The sequence below is a fragment of the Hypomesus transpacificus genome, chromosome 1, assembly GCF_021917145.1.
Source record: "Hypomesus transpacificus isolate Combined female chromosome 1, fHypTra1, whole genome shotgun sequence".
NCBI lineage: Eukaryota > Metazoa > Chordata > Actinopteri > Osmeriformes > Osmeridae > Hypomesus > Hypomesus transpacificus.
This window is the reverse complement of record NC_061060.1, coordinates 10,961,483-10,968,934: the sequence shown is the minus strand read 5'-3', so window position 1 is coordinate 10,968,934 and position 7,452 is coordinate 10,961,483.

Below are 7,452 nucleotides of genomic sequence, written 5' to 3'. Positions count from 1 at the left end.
AGTTTGCTGAAATAGGATACAAAGTCAGGCAGCCCATTGATATGACTTTATGAACGTCTGAATTGAACCAATTCAGACGTAGGCCAATTGATTTGACCTTAATGCATACTGTAACGTTTAGGCTGATGGATGTCCCTACATAACACTGATATCAGTGTCATGGTAAAATGTTTTCAGAACAACCATAGAAAACGTTGTCCCTGTGTCTGTCAGTCACAGTAGGATCAAAGGCAATACCTCCACCTCACTTTGGCCTTATACCCGGCTCATTCTGACACATATGGCCTGACTCAATCTGACACAACTTCTCAAAATGTAATTTAGTTTTTATTTTCTTCCCTACTTTTGTACCACGAGCGATTGGATTGGTTTAAGTACCTTCAAAATTACGTCACGTTAATACACTGGCCCAATTTTGTGCATTGAATTAACCAACATTTCATACTGAGGTCCGCGTGTGTCCGGAGGTCTTGCCGTTGCGCGGCAGATTGAGGGGAGTTGGTGTCATAATTAGAATTTCCACGTTTCAGCTCGCAGTCTATTCTCCAGATTTAGATGTAGCACGCCCTGCCATTTGCATGTAAATAGTATCTTTCAAGGGTTCCTCTGGGACTCTCGTCCCAGGAGCTCTCTCAGCCAGAGGCTACTTTCATGCGCGGCAGCCTCGCGTCTATCTACACAGACACTTCAGAGGGGTTGCCCGTGATGTCGCGTGAACTACCGACAGGGACCTGTCAATTATCTTCACGTTAATCACTGAAGTTAGATCTCACGGCACCGGCATCAACGGCGGAGAGAATCATCTGTTGTTTAGAGACAATAGACTGGTCCGCACCTGGGCACCGGCTCTCTGTGTTACTAACAAGTGATTAAATAAAACAAAAATGGTCACACACACGTACGCGCGCACACACACACGCACATGCACGCACACGCACACACACACACACACACACAAACAAACATATGTCTGTTTCATTCAGGGAAAGAGACTGTGCCAGATACAATATTTGTGTGTCGTAAATATACCTTTTAGCATATATCAAAGACTTCATAATGCCTTTTCTAGATCTAGGTGTCTAGAAACCGAAAGACAATGTGTCTTAAGTGTCTATCTGAGTCAAAATAAGATCAGACATATCTACACTGGCATCATATGGTAAAGAGATAAATCCAGTCTGTCAATCTGGCTCATACAGGTTAAACAGATGACTATATAATGCAAAGCACCTAATACAACAAGAGTTACATGTTATGGCTCTCTTGCTAATGGGAGGGAAGTTACCTGCTCACCACACAAACACACACGCACACATGCACACTTATGCAACCACATTACTGCCTCTAAAACACCCACGACACACAAACACACGCATGCACACACACACACACACACAGACACACACACTCATATGTTAACACACACACACAGGCACACACACGACCAGCATCAGGGAGCGTCTCCCTCCCTAATGATCTTAATTAAGGTTAACGAGCTTGGCTCAGCCCCCAGATTATTAAATTAATCTGATCATATAAATGAATCATAATTAGTAGCTGAGAAATTCCTCCCAGATGAAACAGCTCTCCATACACTGCCACCAGCACCCCCCCCCCCCCCCTTCTCTCTGCGCTCGAGGTACACACTCACACACAGGGAAACAAGCTAGTCCGGCCTGCAGGGTTTGATTGAATACCAGGGTCAGAGTCCTTTGTTGTGAATCAGCTTCTACAGCATCTATGTGTGCTTGCTCATTCCTCTGTGTGGACGGATATGATGTGTGTGTGCATGTGTGTGTGTGGGCGGGGGCGGGGGGGGGGGGCGTCAGGGTTTAGGATATGGGTCGGGGGGAGTAGGCTGGGTGTGTGGTTCAGGAGAGTGAACGATGCAGGGCAGTTTAAAGATTTCAAATGAGGTCTGAGTGGTAAAACCCTGACATCGCCGTAGCGATGGCACATGACAGTTAAAATGAGCAGAAATCAATATTCTGACCGGGTGTCCTGCGCTGATAAGAGCCACCAAGACAATGTTGACTATTAAACTAGACAGCTTGAGATATTACACTATTAGTTATGCTATTTTTAATAATCTATAATATTTGGGCTATAATTAATAAATTCTGTGGGTCAGATAGTATCGGCTGTGTGGATGAGGTCGACGGGAGCTATTAAGGCTGGTAATGAGAAATCTGAGGACGGAGGCCAGTCAGGGACATACTATATATATATATAAAACACTGAAGGGAGGAAGAGAGGGAGGAGAGGACAAGTGCAGGGAGGGGAAGAGAGGTTCAGTTGAGGAAAGAAAGGCATAGGAGCGGGAGGGTGACAAAGAAACCTAGATATGTATTCCGTGCATGCATGTATTTACGTCATAAATAGAGAGACCCGGAGAGGAGGAGAGGCGTGAGATATAGGGGATGACAGATGATGGAGGGACGGACAGGTAGCTAACATGGGTAGCTATCTCCCTTCTACTGGAGAGAGTTGTAAAGGGGGAGAGCATAGAGGATTGGAGCAAGCTCCAGGGAACAGAGGGCCCTGGACAGAGTGCATGGAGGGGAAGAGACCTCCTGTTCCCATCAGCAGGAGTGGGGAGGAGTGTGATCCACAAGGCTGCGGTCGGTAGGTCTGAAACTCCTCCACGCTCCATTGCTCATGTTTCTTGTTCCAGCTCTGCTATTGGCTGAGCCAAATGCTGGTGTGGCAGAGGCGAAGGGATGTTCAGGGTGAAGGAGAAGGCCATGCCACGCATCCCTGGCCCCTGATTGGAGGTCACCACGGTGTTCGCCCTGGTAACGCTGGGCAAGATGCTGTCTGATTGGCAGATATCACACTCCAGCAGGGTTGTTTTGTACTGATAGTTCTAAGTGTTTTTTGTTTTGTTTTAGTTCCTCAGTTTTTATGTGTTTAGTAAGTTCTGCTGGACTAAAAAATGACACTGTATCACTAGTTTTCAGATACAAACAAAGAGTGTAATTTCTATCATAAGAAATTAATAACAGTGATATATCTAAACCTAAATTGAATAGAGGTTGTTAAGACAACAGTTGTTATTTGGTTAAATACCTTACACAGATGAGTAGGCCTGGTCTCTGTACGTGCTTTTTATTGTATTATTGAATTGTTATTTAACCAGGCAGGCCAATTAAAACAAATACAAATGACAAATGGCCTCCTATGGAGCAGGGGGCAGGAGAGAGAGACATGGAAAGGTAGAAAGTTCTCAGTGGACACACAGGGCCATAGAGAAAAACACCAGTGTTCTCTGTTTATGAGTCTATGTTTGGTCAGGAGGTCAAACCGGTAGCATATAGGTGACAGAAGTATCTGTTGTTCCTCAGCTCCAGTCAGTGTCAGAGTTACAGCTCATCCTCTCAGAACGAAGGGTTTAACGTGCTGAAGTACAGAACTGGTCACTGATTGGTTTCTGGTTTATTGGAGGTTGACCTGGAGAAGTTACTTTGCCTGGCAATAACTCTGCCTTTATTAGACCCAAGGGCTGGAGGCTAATAAAATGTTGGTTTACTACCCCAGGGCAGCGCCGCCCCACCCGGGTTGCTGCTTGTTGTCCCGGCCTAGTCTCTGTTGGTCAGATCCAAGGGCTAGGAAGTGATGTAGTTTATAAACCAGACTCCAGCAGGAAGATATGGTCAGTAGTTCTTAATTAGCTCTGGTGAGGATTCCCAAGAAACCATCATATCAACCTGCTGATTGGCCATCTTGTTAACGTCAGATCCAATCAAAAGCGAAATTGTGAGCATGAGATGAGATAATTAATACAGCATGTTCCACTGAGCGACAATTATACAGCATCTTGACTCACTGACTCTGTCTCTGGGTAGCTGGGCATAGCATCGTCTGACAATGCATCACTACTTATGGTATGTCATTGTCATAACAGTCATTTACACAGTTAACCTTTGCGTCACCGCTGTTGCGAAACTTAATGATGATGATAACAAGGAATTGGACTTCACGAAATGCTTGAAACTAATTTAATCACCCACCAAGACAACCAGCTATCTGTCTCCGTTCTCTCTCAGCCACCCCTTTTTCTGATAAGTTGAAATGAATAAAAATGGTTAATATCCCTCAGTGTTGGTAGATGTAATCACAGCTCCTCATTCAGAGATGCCCAGGTTTATAAAACAACAAAATTCACCTCAGAGACAGACAAACTAATCAATATGTTTCCTGTGATAGGCCCACTGTTCTCTCAATACCAACCCCCCCAAATGTGTTCGGGCCTTCTAATACATCATGGCTTGAAGCACATTCACTCACAGAGAAGCAAGGACAGGATAGGAGAAAAGCAAATAAAGCCAATAGTGTTATCAACAATTTAGCACACTGATATGGTATTGATTTCCTTCAATGGGGTCTTCTATCTCTCCCACACAATGTATCCACTCTCCTGCACGCAGCTTTTATGGCTGAACATATTCCCCTTAGACAGGGGCTATCAAACACACACACACACACAGAAATACACACAGACACAAACACACAAACACACCCACACACACACAGACACAGACATTCAGTAACAATCCTGACTCCAGGTTAGTCTTGCTATGAACCTGTGACCCTCCTCATTCTACATTATCCATACTTCTGACCTGGCAACTCCCATCTCCATCCCTGCTCACACACACACACACACACACACACACACACACACACACACACACACACACACATACATACACACGCACAAACACAAACACAGACTGAGCTCTGCTGATGTCTACAACAATAAAAAGGGCCAGGACAAGTAGGAAGGACAGTGGTGGAGAGGTGATAACTATAGAGAGATGGTAACTACAGAACACGAAGCACCACCCTCTTCACACACTTCTAAAATCAGACGTCCAGCATAACAGCCTGATGAAAAGAGTTGTTTTATGGCAGGATAAATGTTCTTCTGCCCCAGGCCTTGTCACTGGTTGAATATATTTATACAGAGGCGCTTTTCTATCCATCATAGATTAAGCGGAGGCTGTAGCAGGCCTGTAAGACTGTGTTAATCACCAGAGGTTGGTAATTACAGCTCTTCCACGGCTCCGCCGATCCTCCAGCACTCTGCTGCCTATTGTTCATTAAGATCCTGCCCATTAAAGGCCTAATTAACAATTAGCATAAACATAATTAGTGAATGGTGACATTTCACTTGTTTCATTGTTGAAATAATTTCTAGAAATTGCCCTTGGAGAGCTTCTGTCAGAGAGCTATAATGGCAGCCGTTTGTCAGGAAGAGAGGGTGACAGTCACTTGCTGTGTGTGTGTTTGTATGTGTGTCTGTGTGTTTTCACAGCAACATGCCATCACAGTCTCTTGGAGGCCAAAAGACACACACACACACAGACACAGACACACGCACACACGCACACACACTCCTGTCTGGCCCTGTGTATGTGTGTGTGAGTGTTTGTGGATGTGCATTGCATGTGTGTGATAACATCAAGTCCCTTGCTTCAGTTAAAACAATCTACTACATTCAGTAGACTGAGCAGCAGTCGGTGTGGCATCCATTCAGTCGACATAAAGGTCAGATGTCTGAGCCTTTTCATCCCACTTCTCTGCAACTCCCTGTTTGCCGTCTTATCCCACTCTCCCCGTCTCTCTTTCTCTTTCCATCCCTCGTTCATTCTCTCTTTTTGTTCCCCTTTCCCCCTCTCTCTCCCTCTCACACATCCTCACCAGAGATGGACACAACATGTAGATTATCAGGAAATCAAGTCATGTAATATTCATGTATGTGATTATTGATATGAAATACATCAACAGCTCCTTGCTATTGAATCCCTCACTCAATTACAGCATCCGATGACTACCAACCTAAATCCGAACAGCAATCAGAATTCAAATGAGCATTTATTAGTAGTGACAGGTGTCTGCTGTCTCCAAGACAACCAAACTACGTAGCCAGTCGATCTTGGTTCATCTGTGATTGGCTAGCATGTCCAGGGCTTGCCTGTGGTTGGTGGAGCTGGTTGATGAGATGAATATGGATGGGGGACAGTGATGAGATACTTCTCTAATGTAGAAGAATGTTCTGAGTGACACTGACAGAGATGGGATGTGACAAAACGCTTCTCCTCTCCTCCCCTCCCCTCCTCTCCACTCCTCTCCTCTCCTCTTCTCTCCTCTCCTCTCCTCTCCTCTCCTCTCCTCTCCTCTCCTCTCCTCTCCTCTCCTCTCCTCTCCTTTCCTCTCCTCTCCTCTCCTCTACCATTCTTCAGAAGTATTTTCTGTTGTATCTGCAGGTTTATTTACATGACTCACATAATATGAAAATAAAACTGCATGGGTCTTTACACCGGAAAAAGGGAATAAGGCAAAAGAGGGGAGAAGTGAAGCAGGAGAAAAAGAGCAGTGAGAGGAGAAAACCCGGTGTCATCTGAAGACCCCAAAAACAGCAAATTTCTAATTTCCGCTTTGCGGGCGAGCTGTCTAATTGCTCCTTAGTTTCGCCAGTCAAGTAATTCTCAGCGCTGTCTTAAAAGCAGCCACTAGTGGTTAGGGCTGGGCGGCTGGACCCCTGCTGAACAATACTGACATTTCATCACCAGCGGCGGCTGAAGGAGAGGGGGTACCACTCAGCTGCTTCTCCTCTCGAATGGGCAAGCAATCTTCACAAAATTAACTCTGAAAAGCTGTGGAAGAGGCGCACGATGCATCACCACAGAGTCTGTCAGCCTCACAACTATTAGAGAGAGAGGGTGAGAGCTGTGTGTGTGTGTGTGTGTGTAGTCCTGTCATCTCATCTGTTCTGCCCAGACTTATCCTCCCCTACCAGTCCAGTACGAGACTGCATAGGCTATACAGAAGTGTGTGTGTGTGTGTTACTGGCCAGGCTACGTAGCCTCTCAGGGATTTATGTGTGTGTGTGGGAGTGTGTGTGTGCCATCCTCTCACCCAGGCCTCATTTGACAAATGTGCCCATTTACCTCCCATCTGAACGCCTGCAGACACACGCTGGCTCTATGATGGATGAGTCTGAGGCAGATAGATCCAAAACTTCAATTGGACTGAAAATTTACACCATTACCCCAATCTGTCGACCTCTTTGGGCCTGTTCTCGGAGCAGAGAGGAAATAGGAAGAAATCATTAAAGGACGTGCAGTTTCAATCTGTTAGTAGGCTGTAGCAGTTTCGCTAATGGGAAGGTGCTTTAGAGGAGGAGAGGGTTAGTGAAGAAAGACAGAGAAAGGGTATAACTAGCACCCACACCGGCTCAGTGGTGTGTACAGTGTGTGCGTGCGTGCGTGATCATGCTTGTGTGTGTGCGTTTGTCGGCCTGAGGTTTGGTGTGTGTGCACGTGTCTGAGTGCATTTGTACGTGTGTCTGTGTGTGTGTGTGCATTGCCAGTAGCAGTGTTGTTTTGTGATCGTTAACAAAGAAAGGACAGGAGGCCAGACACTGGCAAGGTCAGGCCCACCTTGTTG